Below are 14,686 nucleotides of genomic sequence, written 5' to 3' on the forward strand. Positions count from 1 at the left end.
GAGCCTCCAGAAATCAACCTTCTTTCATTTCAGCTCTAACTGATTTCAAAAAGGATACAGTTTGCTGGGGTCTGGGGTCTCAGCATGGAGATTTTCCCATTTATAACTTAACTAGCTTACGCAGGAGTCAAACTCGTAATTTTGACTTTATCATTAAGAACTGAAATGTATTCTCTTTCCCAGTCTTGAAGGAGCCTTGGTAAAATTCAGAAGGCACAAAGTCTTAGTCTATCAGATATGTGTTGAACCTATTTGAAAGAATAAGCATTAATCTATAAACCAAAAGAAAATCATCTGTGTCATATTTTAAACATATATCTTAACAGTAATTTAAAAAGCTGGAATGCTATAATCTATGCAATTTGAGTTTTTAGAAATGCTCCTTTAAATTAACTTGCTACAAGACACTTGCCTGCACTGGGAGTCAGGCAAATTTAGTTAAAGTTCTTTGGCAAAAAATTAAACAAACAAATATGGCTCACATTTCTACTAGGAGGGTAAGAAAGGAATCTAGGCAATAAACAAAGACACTTAAAATACATGCAATTTACTATAATATCTTGTCATATGGCAAGGTGGTAGGATGAGAGCGTTTAGCCCTAAAAGTAATACAATTCTATTTATGCACTAAAATGAAAAAAAGCACAAAAACCAAAAAACCATCTTTCCCAAGTGTCAACGTAACATTACTACTTTACATAAACAAGACCCTATTTTTCTAATATTTAAATAATAAAAACTATACCATATCCAAGCTACCTGTGATTTGGTTTTCTTGAATATAGAGGAAAGACAGAGCTGGCAGCACATTCACCTCAAAATTAAAGGGTAAAAAACCAAAGTCAAATTCCATTTCTAGACTAGTGTTCCAAAAGCTATTAAGAGATAGGAATCAGGAGTCAGGTTTCAAGATGCCAAAATCTGAAACCTGCAATTCCTTTTTTTAATATATAAAAGATGAAAATAAGTTAACATCTGCTATTCAGAATACAAAATTTAGGTCTTGCTGTGAACTCAGTTCTTACTTTTAAGGTGAACTTCCAGTCCTTTCCATTCACAAATAGGACTTGATTTATTAAGTTCCCTGCTTTGTATCTCCAGAGTTGATCAAAGCACATTTTCTTAGTACAATCTGTATTGTTCCAAGTGTTTTTATAAACATCTTTTGTGAGAGCTTACAGGAGTGATCTGAAATCATATCCAAGGTTTCATCCTATGAGTCAGTTATTCTTAAACGGAAACAGAATCTGTCTTTATCACCTTTATTTCCCTACCTATCACAAATCTAATTTTAGTCACGAAATTTAAAAAACTAATTAGCAGGATTATCAGTAGATAATTACTGATAACACTTGGCATGGCAAAGAAAAAAGGCATAATTTCATTACCTGGACATGAAAATTTCAGGTCTACACAGTATCTGAACTTTTATAACAGTTCCTTAGCCACTATGTCCACTACATAGCCCTACACTGATAACTCCCAAATCTATATTTCCTGTCCTCGACTGAGATCCAAACTGTACACTCAGCTGCCTGCTGAACGTGTTCACCTGAATCATTCACATAGATATTCACTGAATACCTGTTATGTGTCAAGTATACTATGCTGGGCTCTGGAAGTTCAGAATGAAGAAAACAAGACAGTTCCTGTCCTCATGAGACTTTTAATTGTGAAGAAAGCCAAACCAGTCAAATAATCATAAAAATATGTAACATACAAGTTGTGATTAGTTCCAGGCCCCAGTCTAAGCTGGTCTAAACCTGAACTCACGGCACTCCGGTCTGCCTGCTCCCTGAACTTGCGTTCTCGGTGGCAATGGTGCCATCACAGGCTACTAGAGACACACAAGTGGGAGCACTCTTCCTCCTCAGATCTCTTCCGTCTCAGTACTCCCCGAGCATGTGTGCAGGGTTGGCTCTGCCCACAACAACCTTCCTCTTTTTGGGAACTCCCAACGTGATGGTGGTAGACAGCTTTCAAAGACCCCCATGCCTGGTGAAGGCAAAAAACTCAAAGCCAAGAGAGCCCCTGGGATTTTAAAAATGAGCTGGCAGAGAGGAGCTTTTTCTTCCTCTTGGCAGGACAGTATGAAGACAGCCCCTGCCCTATGCAGAAGCCCAAGGGCCCAGAGTTGGGAGAAAGAGTCCCTGTGATGATGAGACCTCTTCCAATCCCCGAGGACCCTGGGTTGTTCTGGTTTCTGCAGCATTTCATATCTTTTACAACCTTCTCCAAGAACCCTCCAATTAATTCCTCTTTTAACTTAAGATAGTTTAAACTTAAGGAGGATTTCTGTTACTTGTAGCCAGGATTCCTGACTGATAGCTCCTAAACATTTCCAGCCTGGGTCTTATCCAACTCTGCCACAAATACCCTAGTTCAGGTCCTCACTGACTCTTACTGGACTAACGCAACAGCCTAATGGGACTCTGGTCTCCAGTCCTGCCCCCGCAGGCAGCATCCATAACACAGTGGCCAGAGTGACTATATCACGCTCCCCCTGCTGGAGAGTGGCTCCAGAATCAACAGGGACAAAATCCAAACTCCTTAACAGGACACACCCAGCTCTCTACAATCAATCTTCCTCTGCAGCCACGCACCTGTTACTCCTCGCCTCACATTTTATGCTCTGACGGTATGGAATTACTTGGGCTTTAGCTTAGAGAGAGACATACACCCTCCCCGCCCAATGCTAAACTGACTGGTAAGCAGGAAATTTTCCTTTCTGAAAACCTGGAAAACCTGAAGAAAGTAAAGTGGTTTTGTTTAGGTTCACATCTAGGCATCAAAGTTGTCATATCCATTTCTACATGTTATTACACTAAGAATTCTAAATACCATGGCTACAAGATGCTTGGTCTAGACACTCGCTGTATACAGTAGCAAGAAACTGGAGGAGAAAATCAAAGACCCTAACAAAAAGTTCTGATTGCCACCCTGATTGCCATTGTGTTCGGATTGAGCACAACTCTTCTGAATATACTGAAATCTACTGAGTTACAGGCTTTAAATGGGTGAACTTCATGGTACATGAATTATATCTCAATAGAGCTGCTTCAAGTATCCACTCTTCAGTGAGGCACTCTCACCCAGATATAGAAGAGTACTCCTTCCTCCCTTCCATGGGTCTCCACTGTTTGTGGATACTTCTAGCTTGGCATGTGAGCTCTAGTTCTTTGAGGATAGAGCCATGGCCCAGTCACCTCCGGATCCCCAAGCCTAGTCAAGGGCTTAGTACATACAAGACACTGAAAATGTTCACAGAATGTCCCATGCATTCTGAGCTAGGCAGAACATTGAAAGACATTTTTTCTAACTTAAAAAATGCACACTGAGTTTTAGGTTAGGAAACTTGGTCTTCTCACCTTGTAAGAGAATATTTGAAAATATGAAAGATGTTTAAATACCTCTATCCATTGTATAGTTAACAGCTGATCATTTAATTTTGCAGCAACTTTTAAAATCAGATGTATAGAAATAAGGTGCAATTTTTTTTTAACTTGCAGAAAATTTCAAACAGAGGCAAGACAACATAAGCAACCAAAGAAAAACAGAAGTTTGGTCTTCTCAAAAATTAAAAAATTTCTTCAAAGAACATTCTTTTTAAAAAGTGAAAAGACAATCCACAGAAAGGGAGGAAAATTTTACAATTCATATCTCTAATAAAGACCTATGTGGAGGGCAGAGGGGTGCAAAGAAATCTAGAATACACAAAAACATTATAACTCAACAATAAAAAGACAATCCCGTTTTTAAAATGGGAAAAGAACGTGAATAGGCATTTCTCTAAAAAATATACAAGTGACCAAGAAGCTCATGAAAAAATATTGAACATCATTAGCCATTAGGGCAGAGAAGGCGATGGCACCCCACTCCAGTACTCTTCCCTGGAAAATCCCATGGATGAACGAGCCTGGTAGGCTGCAGTCCATGGGGTTGCTAAGAGTGGGGCACAACTGAGCGACTTCCCTTTCCCTTTTCACTTTCATGCATTGGAGAAAGAAATGGCAAACCACTCCAGCGTTCTTGCCTGGAGAATTCCAGGGATGGGGGAGCCTGGTGGGCTGCCATCTAAGGGGTCGCACAGAGTGAGACACGACTGAAGCGACTTAGCAGCAGCAGCAGCCATTAGGGAAAATGCAAATCAAAATTACCATGAGAGACCACTTCACACCCACTGGGATGGTTACTATGAAAAACAAAACAAAAAATAACAAGTGTTGGCCAGGATGGAATCCTCTAACACTGCTGATGGGAACGTAAAATAGTACAGCCACTTTGGAAAACAGTTTGGCAGTCCCTCAAAAAGTTAAATATAGAGTTACCATGAAAGGCAGCAATTCTACCCTTAGGTATATATCCATGAGAAACGACAGCAGATGTCCACCCAAAAAACTTAGACATGAATGTTCTCAGTAGCATTCACAACTTCCAAAACCTGGAAACCACCTAAGTGGCCATCAACGGATGAATAAACAAAATGTTATCTATCTATGCTGTAGAATATTATTTAGCAACAAAAAAGAATGAATTCTTACATATGCTATGACACAGACGAACCTCAAAAGCATGCTAAGTGAAAGAAGTCAGACACAAAAGGTCACACGTACTGTATAATTCCATTTATATGACACACTCTGAATTCAGAGACACACAAAGTAGAACGGTGGTTGCCAGAGACTAAAGAGAGGGAAGAATGGAAAGTGACTGCTACTCAGTCTGGGGTTTCTTTTTGGGGTGATGAAAGTGTTCTGGAATGAGACTGGGGATCCATGCATAACTCTGTGAATACAGAAAGATCTACTGAATTTTATGTTTTAAATGGGTGAACTTTATGGTATGTGAATTACATGTCAATAGAGCTGTTATGAAAAATAATTACTACACAAAATCATATAGTGACACCTCCATGCAGGGGCCTGACTGAATCACTCTGCCTACTACAGGATAACCTGTCGCAAACACACACATACACACACAAACACACAATCTGTTCAAATGAGGAAATGATTTATTTTCCTACCACCAAATCCCCACAGCGACCAATCATAAAATCAAATTCAAAGTAGAAGAAGAAAAGAACAAAAGAGCACACAAACTGCAATTTGCTGGCAGGTATAAAATGGAATTAACCAAAAACTGCACAAAGAAAAATGTTTATCAGAACCACTCGCTTCCCTTTGATTACACAGATTTAAACAAGTTCAAGTCCTTTTTAACTGATGAGAAAATGTGCCAGCTTCTTTATTAACACAGAGCAAGGAAAAACAAGTATTCTCTCCTATAACAAAATTAACATCCCACAGAAGGTCTGTTTGTACTTGGCCGTCATGAACCTTTCATCTCAGAGCACTGCTAAATTAAACAAGCCTATGTTGTATTGAACACAATGAGCCAGACACCTTGGCAGGCTCCTAAAATTCGCCAGTTAATACTGAAGAACATTAGAAACAGACAGGAGGGTAAGAACGAGGGTGATGGTGCTGATAAAGCGGCTGTATCCTCGTTCCGCCCAACATTTCACTCATCTACGATAAAGGAAACACTCTAAGAACTGTGACAAGAAAAGCCAGAGAGATCTGGATTCAAGTTATTGTTTTGTTTTTAATGTACTAGCTGAGTGCCCAAGGACAAATCTCATAACCAAGCCTTCTATTCTCTAAAACTGGAGTGACTGAATCTAGCCTCTGAGAGTCATTAGAGAACAAAATCAAAGAATACACACCGAAGGTACAGCCCAACGCTCAATATGTACATCCCCAGCATAAAAACCCTCACTGCTCTCAACTCTTCAACGCAAATATTGATTCTGGAGCTTGCATCACAACAGAAGTAACTGACACCAGTCATTCTTTTCTACCCCAAGGACATCTAAGCAACCAAAAGATCCTATTGAAAATTCTCTATTAAATTATTCCCCCTCCCATATAACTGAAAGTAAGAAAGCCGTCAATAAAGTCTGCTTTAAATGTATTAAATCAGGGCATGACACAAAGCATTCATTCACCTAAGAGGTATTTAAAAGCAATGAACTGAGAGAGACATACCAAAAGAAACACTTACTATTAGAGACAAATGCCTGTTTTTCAGTGCAATAATTGGTAACCTTTCCATAAAGATTGATGAAATCTGATTATAATTCCCAAGTGTCAGTAATCAGTTCTTAAAGAAAAAGAAAAAGGAAGTGGGATGGTTTCAAGCACTGCAGAAAAGATGTAGGCGGATACCCTTCCTACTGACAGCTATTACCATTAACATTTGAGAGATGGCTGCCAGAAGATTCAGACAAAAAACTTTGTTACATTAAAACAGACTGAAATCTACTTACAACAAAACTTACTGGGTTTAACAGACACAAACATAAGCCACACCATGAATTAGGTGTCCTCTCTGAACAAACAGGCACAGAGGTAAAGCTCGTGTGGAATTCTCGTGTTTGTCATTACACCACTACCTCACACTTGCGTGGCGGAAGTCTACTTAGAGACTCTGCATCCAGACTCTGCAGTGAGACCACGGGGTCGCAAAGAGTCGGACAGGACTGAGTGACTGAACTGAAGTGAATTGAGACTCTGCAGTGTAGATGGTAGACTCCCTCCGCCCAGCTCCAGACCAAGTTCTCTCACAGCACAAAGCGTCCAGGGTCTCAAGGGGGATGGGATGTTAAGAGGCTGGAGAGGCCTACCCCTGGGGAGCTCCACCAAACACCACGTTCATTATGGAACTTGTAGCCCAAAGCTTCTGTTCTCTACCCCTCTTCCCCAAACCCTCCCCCTAAGACTCCGAATTTAATAAAACCTCTGTGAGGGACTAACTCACTGTAAATGCTACAGAAGGAGGGCCAAGTGTTGCCCTTGCTGGGGGGATGTTCTCTATACCACACATCAGCACTTACTCTGCCCTCCTGTTGCGGTTCAGTACTCTCACCCTGACCATGAAACAGTTTCATGTGAATATTCTACCACCACAAATCCTGTATATGAAGACAGAACTTCTCTTCTTTCCAACTTTCCAATCAAATAACCACTTACACTGCCAGTCTAAACTTTAAGCTTTATGCCTAAAATAGGAAGAAACTGTTGCAAATGCATAAAATCCAACCCATTAAGTGCATAAGAATGTCTTAAAATCTGTTTAAATACAGTATAAAAATTTTTACAAACGCAGCTCAGAGGAGAAATAAATGATAGTCTTAAGTTTAATTAAGACTCCAGTTTAACTGCTACTAGTAATGCCTCACTTTTCAGAAGTATTTTTAGAATTAGAGTTTTAAAGCATGCAATTAAAGAAAGTAAGTCATCAGTGAAATGAAAGCTATAATATAAGGAACTTCCTATACTACTGGAGAAAAGAGATATAATAACATAGAACTTCACTTATTTTAGAAAACAAATACAGGATCATACCATTAGCCACAATAAGATAGAGGGTAAAGTCCAGAAAATATAATTAATTTAGACCTTACTAAATGAAGACTCAATAATTTCCTTTCAAGCCTGCCTAGATTTATTAATAACTTTAGATTTATTAAGGAAGGAGCTGCTAAGAAAGTTAAAGTACAAATAAATTGCTAGGGGATTATTTAATAAATTAAAAAAATTTTACATGCAAATAGCTGCTGCTAAAATACTAATTAAAGCTAGCACATGCATTCTTTAGAATCCCATACTCCAGTGGAAACAAAGTGTATGAAACAAGAATCCTCAACATTGCCTAAATCTATTAGATAATTGTTCCATTCTCTCTGTTTATTTTGGCTGTGAAAAACTGGTTGTGAGTCAGAAACGCTTAATAGGCAGGATACTGGACAAAGATTTACACATTCTTCTTAATGGCTGGCAATCCATTTCTCTACTTTTAACAAATGCTGAACTACACAATTAAAATATACCTCAATTTCTCTCCATTATAATTTACTTTATCCTTGTCTTCAAATAACTCAAAGATATTCCCATCTGTATAATATGAAACATATCGTAAATAGTAGATCAAGTACTTTACCTATTTTAGACAGTTACTTTCCCCTTAACAGCAACAAACAAAAAAGCAGATTTAAAATGCAGTTGTATGTGGAATTCTGCGAAGAAATTGGACAGAATCCAAATCAACAGTCCAAACAAAACATCACAAGAGGTTACGGTAGCAAATGTCACAATTATATACATCTAGATTTAGGTGCATTTAAACATCACAGGTGCTAGTTTTCTTCTCCAAGAAATTAAATTTCTTAATTAAAATTGAAGGCACATCTCATTTGCATCTTAATTCTAACTTAACAATGATGATACTGACCAATCATTAATTCCTACAAAAATGATTTGAGTATCTGCCATGTGCGTGCCAGGTATCACAGCAGTTGCTGGATATAAGCTGGTGCATAAAACACACTAGGTCCAAGCCTCAACAATGTTAACTTGGAGTGAAAAGAAAAGCACTCACATGAAAGGCAATCTATAAGAAGATGCATTCTATATCAAGGAAAAAGATGAATTTTAACTGGCTTTCAATTAAGTCAAAAAAGAAACAGTAAGCCGATGACAAAGTACATGTTTGTTTCATGTGAGACCTTCCTTAGGCAACTTTTATTTGAAATAAAATCTAAAATAAACATAAAATTAGAGCTCATATTCATATCAGAAACTGGCAAAATCCTCTGGACAGATGAAACTCAACATTGGCATTCATATGTATACATGTGAATGCATAGTCACCTAACTCAGTAATATTAGTTAGTCGCCAACAGTGGAAAATTCTTAGAGAGATGGGAACATAAGACCACCTTACCTGCCTCTTAAGAAACCTGTATGCAGGTCAAGAAGCAACAATTAGAACCAGACATGGAACAATAGACTGGTTCAAAATTGGAAAAGGAGAACATAAAGGCTGTATACTGTCACCCTGCTTATTTAACTTATATTTGAAGTACATCATGTGAAATGCTGGGTTGGATGAATCACAAGCTAGAATCAAGGCTGCTGGGAGAAATATCAACAACTTCAGACATGCAGATGACACTAATGGCAGAAAGCAAAGAGGAACTAAAGACTCCTGAAGAGGGTGAAAGAGAGTGAAAAAGCTGGCTTAAAACTCAACATTCAAAAAACTAAAATCATGGCATCTGATCCCATCACTTCACGGCAAACAGATGGAGAAAAAGTGGAAACAGTGGCAGGTTTTATTTTCTTGGGTTCCAAATCACTGTGGATGGTGACTGCAACCACAAAATTAAAAGATGCTTATTCTTTGGAAAAAAAAGCCATGACAAACCTAGATAGCATATTAAGAAGCAGAAACATCACTTTGCTGACAAAGGTCCGTATAGTCAGAGCTATAGTTTATCCAATAGTCATGTCAGATGTGAGAGTTGGATCATAAAGGCTGAGCTCCAAAGAACTGATGCTTTTGAACTGTCATGCTGGAGAAGACTCTTGAGAGTCCCTTGAGCAGCAAGAAGATCAAACCAGTCAATCCTAAAGGAAATCAACCCTGAATATTCACTGGCAAGACTGACACTGTAGCTGAAGCTCTGATACTTTAGTCACCTGATGTGAAGAGCCAACTTACTGAAAAAGATCCTGATGCTGGGAAACACTAAAGGCAGAAGGGAAGACAGAGAATGAGATGGTTGGATGGCATCACCGACTCAATGGACATGAGCTTGAGCAAACTCCAGGAGATAGTGAAGGACAGGGAAGCCTGGTGTGCTGCAGTCCATGGGGTCACAAAGAGTCGGACACAACTTAGTGACTGAACAACAACAATTTAAAAATATTTATACTGAATTAATCAGGGTAATGGGCTTCCCTGATAGCTCAGTTGGTAAAGAATTCACCTGCAACGCAGGAGACCCCAGTTCGGTTCCTGAGTCAGGAAGATCCCCTGTAGAAGGGATAGGTTACCCACTCCAGTATTCTTGGGCTTCCCTTGTGGCTCAGCTGGTAAAGAATCTGCCTGCAATGCGGGAGACCTGGGTTCGATCCCTGGGTTGGGAAGACCCCTGGAGAAGGGAAAGGCTACCCACTCCAGTATCCTGGCCTGGGTTGCAGTGTTGGACACGACTGAGCGACTTTCACTTTCAATCAGGGTAATAGACCTAAAAACAAAGATCTCAACATATTCCAACATTTTCATCACATTTAAAGTCCAAGAGTGTTTCACATACACACAAGAATCACATGTATGTTTTTAACAAGGAAATTTTTTATGTAAATAAGGCTATCAGATGAAAGAGGTCTTTAAACATGAAAGGTTTACTCCAGTCAGAAACCCTGCTATCTTGCTTCCCTGGTGGCCCAATGGCAAAGAATCCACCTGCTAGTGCAGGAGACACAGGTTCAGTCCCTGATCTGGGAAGATAACACATGCCACAACTACTGAAGGCCACGCCCCTAGAACCAGTGCTCCACAGGACAAGCCACTGCCCCGAGAAGCCCGCACACTGCATTGAAGAGTAGCCCCTGCTAGAAAAGCCCGAGTGCAGCAACAAAGATCAGCACAGCCCAAAACAAACAAATACAATTAAAAACAAGAAAGCCCTGCTATCTCAAAAAGACACCATTTTTTCCTCCTATTGGACGGGTAAGCATTAAACACATTAACAAAACTCAGTGTGGGTAAGGACATGGAAAACAGGACTCTGGTAAATTTCAGTTGGGAAGGGGCCTTTATTTACAGAGGGCAGTTTAGCCACAAGCACCTACATTTAAAATGCATATCATCTTTGACCCAGTAGTTACACTTCAAAGAAGATAAATGAACAAGCATATAATGATGTAGGTACAGGGTTGTCTGACACACTATTATCCACTAGAAACCATCCAAACAGTCATCAAATGAATGATTCAATTAAAGTATGGTGCCTCTAAACAATCAAATATTGTCAGTAAAATGACTGTATACAATTATACATGTCTTTTACAATTCATGTGCAAAGATACATAGAATATACTGTTGTATTAAATAAAAGACCAATTTACTTAAAGATTTATATGTAAATACTTCTATATTCATAAATTTCTAAATGGAGTTTCATCAAAATAACAATGGCAGTCATTTCTGGGTGGCAGGAGTTAGGTGTCATTAATGGAAGTTTTTTCTCACTACTGCAAGAAAAAAAACAACACATTTTCATTTAAGAAAATGAAGTGTTGCAATCTCACCAAGTGGCTTCAAATCCCTTCAGCTCCCTACTTTAAAATCAAAAGTTTTCACTGAACATTGCAAGTATGTATAATCACCAAACAGCTTATGGATTTCCACCTGTGAGATCTCCTGCTCAGCACCAGGCTTTAAAACAAGGAGATAACGGAAATTTATTAAAGATTCAAGTCAAAGAAGTAAGGAAGCCAAATGACCTTAATCAGAAGCCCACATTTCTGGCAACCACCTTAAGAACCCCAGGTTCTATCAACTGACACACTCCTAAAACAACAATCTCCCTCTTGTATCTTCAGAAACCAGGTATGGAGGGAAATTTTTTTTTAATAAGAGACATTTTCTTAAAAAAAAAAAAATTAAATCATAAAAAACTTACCTCAGTAAAAATGTTTAATTATTTTCCTGTCTCACATTCTTTCTTAGCACCTTTACTGGGAACCTAGAGAGAAAAAAAGTTAAAATTACTTTTTATTCAACATCTACGGCATGCCAGGCAGGGTGGTCAGAGAAAGTATCTCGGAGAACATCAAGTCTGAGAGGAATCAGAATGAATAAAATAGAAGTTACTAAAATGGGAAGATTGGGCAGAAAAGTGAGCAGGTTCAAGTGGAATTGAATAACTTTCCCTAAATGGTTCAAGAACCTATACCTAACTATAGTCAACCTCACAGCAGGTGAAAAGCTGGGTTGCTAGATTAAGAACACCTGCCTGAGCCTCAGCACTACCACGTCCTTGCTTGTCTGCTCCTGAGCAAGTCCATAAGCCCCTGTGCCTGGGTTTCCCCGAGTACCTAATAATAGGACTCAACTCCTAAGTCGGCTGAGGGTTATGATAGATTATCCACATCACGGACTTTAAAACAGTTTCTGGGACATAATAAAATGTTTGATGAACGTTAGTTTTCACTATCGTTCAGTTCAGTTGCTCAGTCGTGTCCACTCTTTGTGACTCCATGAATCACAGCACGCCAGGCCTTCTTGTCCATCACCAACTCCCGGAGTTCACTCAGACTCAGGTCCATTGAGTCAGTGATGCCATCCAGCCATCTCATCCTCCACTGATCCCTTCTCCTCCTGCCCCCAATCCCTCCAGCATCAGAGTCTTTTCCAATGAGTCAACTCTTCATATGAGGTGGCCAAAGTACTGGAGTTTCAGCTTTAGCATCATTCCTTCCAAAGAAATCCCAGGGCTGATCTCCTTCAGAATGGACTGGTTGGATCTCCTTGCAGCCCAAGGGACTCTCAAGAGTCTTCTCCAACACCACAGTTCAAAACCATCAATTCTTCAGCGCTCAGCCTTCTTCATAGTCCAACTCTCACATCCATACATGACCACTGGAAAAACCATAGCCTTGACTAGACGGACCTTTATTGGCAAAGTAATGTCTCTGCTTTTAAATATGCTATCTAGGTTGGTCATAACTTTTCTTCCAAGGAGTAAGCGTCTTTTAATTTCATGGCTGCAGTCACCATCTGCAGTGATTTTGGAGCCCCCAAAAATAAAGTCTGACACTGTTCCCACTGTTTCCCCATCTATTTCTCATGAAGTGATGGGACCAGATGCCATAATCTTCGTTTTCTGAATGTTGAGTTTTAAGCCAAATTTTTCACTCTCCTCTTTCACCTTCATCAAGAGGCTTTTTAGTTCCTCTTCACTTTCTGCCATAAGGGTGGTGTCCATCTGCATATCTGAGGTTATTGATATTTCTCCCGGCAATCTTGATTCCAGCTTGTGCTTCATTCAGCCCAGCGTTTCTCATGATGTACTCTGCATAGAAGTTAAATAAGCAGGGTGACAATATACAGCCTTGACGTACTGCTTTTCCTATTTGGAACCAGTCTGTTGTTCCATGTCTAACTGTTGCTTCCTGACCTGCATTCAGGTTTCTCAAGAGGCAGGTCAGGTGGTCTGGTATTCCCATCTCTTGAAGAATTTTCCACAGTTTATTGTGATCCACACAGTCAAAGGCGTTGGCATAGTCAATAAAGCAGAAATAGATGTTTTTCTGGAACTCTCTTGCTTTTTCAATGATCCAGCGGATGTTGGCAATTTGGTCTCTGGTTCCTCTGCCTTTTCTAAAACCAGCCTGAACATGTGGAAGTTCACAGTTCACATATTCCTGAAGCCTGGCTTGGAGAATTTTGAGCATTACTTTACTAGCATGTGAGATGAGTGCAATTGTGCAATAGTTTGAGCATTCTTTGGCATTGCCTTTCTTTGGGAATGGAATGAAAACTGACCTTTTCCAGTCCTGTGGCCACTGCTGAGTTTTCCAAATGTGCTGGCATATTGAGTGCAGCACTTTCACAGCATCATCTTTCAGGATTTGAAATAGCTCCACTGGAATTCCATCACCTCCACTAGCTTTGTTTGTAGTGATGCTTTCTAAGGGCCACTTGACTTCACATTCCAGGATGTCTGGCTCTAGGTGAGTGATCAGACCATCATGATTATCTGGGTCGTGAAGATCTTTTTTGTACAGTTCTTCTGTGTATTCTTGCCACCTCTTCTTAATATCTTCTGCTTCTGTTAGGTCCAAACCATTTCTGTCCTTTATCGAGCCCATCTTTGCATGAAATGTTCCCTTGGTATCTCGAATTTTCTTGAAGAGATCTCTAGTCTTTCCCATTCTGTTGTTTTCCTCTATTTCTTTGCATTGATCGCTGAGGAAGGCTTTCTTATCTCTTCTTGCTATTCTTTGGAACTCTGCATTCAGATGCTTCTATCTTTTCTCCTTTGCTTTTCACTTCTCTTCTCTTCACAGCTATTCGTAAGGCCACCCCAGACAGCCATTTTGCTTTTTTGCATTTCTTTTCCATGGGGATGGTCTTGATCCCTGTCTCCTGTACAATGTCACGAACCTCAGCCCATAGTTCATCAGGCACTCTATCAGATCTAGTCCCTTAAATCTATTTCTCACTTCCACTGTATAATCATAAGGGATTTGATTTAGGTCATACCTGAATGGTCTAATGGTTTTCCCTACTTTACTATAATTATTGAGAAATGGCATAATCCTTATCTTCAACATGCTTACAATGTAGTGGGTGACAGAATTACCCAGGCATATGACACAAGGCAGGTTCAATTCAGTCGCTCAGTCGTATCTGACTCTTTGCAACCCCATGGACAGCAGCACGCCCGGCTTCTCTGTCCTTCACCAACTCCCGGAGCCTGCTCAAACTCATGTCCATCGAGTCAAAGAAAGATCTAAATCAATTAGTCATTAACTTATTTAAAAACATCTGAGTGTCTGCTCTTTTCCAGGTATTCTGCATTCTTTGGTGGACGTGACACTTTCTCTCCTCATAGCTTCCAGTCTATCAGGACTAAGCTATAGGACAGATGAGCAACACAAGGAGACAGATCCTGTTTTTAATTGGGTGCGGGGCAGCACGTGTTTGACCTGGCAGAATTAGGTAGCAAAACATCCTAAGTGGAAGGGATGGCATTATAGGAAACGTGGGACCTTTGGGGAAGGCTACGCAGCCTCTGGTCAGGGAGCATCCGAGAGGGCAACCAGCA

The 14,686-nt window shown here is 39.8% G+C and overlaps 1 protein-coding gene across 10 annotated transcripts in view; it reads right to left on the reverse strand.

The window, feature by feature from the left end:
- MRTFB (myocardin related transcription factor B) overlaps positions 1 to 14,686 on the reverse strand; it is a 317,022-nt gene that overhangs the window by 191,101 nt on the left and 111,235 nt on the right. For all 10 annotated transcript variants that reach the window (XM_086375689.1, XM_086375686.1, XM_086375687.1 and 7 more), the window contains one exon: positions 11,537 to 11,599. The gene's annotated coding sequence lies outside the window, so the exon portion shown is untranslated. The remainder of the gene's footprint in view (positions 1 to 11,536; positions 11,600 to 14,686) is intronic.

Source organism: Bos grunniens, chromosome 25, assembly GCF_055505025.1.
Source record: "Bos grunniens cultivar Pamir isolate PY7600 chromosome 25, Bosgru_T2T1.0, whole genome shotgun sequence".
Lineage (NCBI taxonomy): Eukaryota > Metazoa > Chordata > Mammalia > Artiodactyla > Bovidae > Bos > Bos grunniens.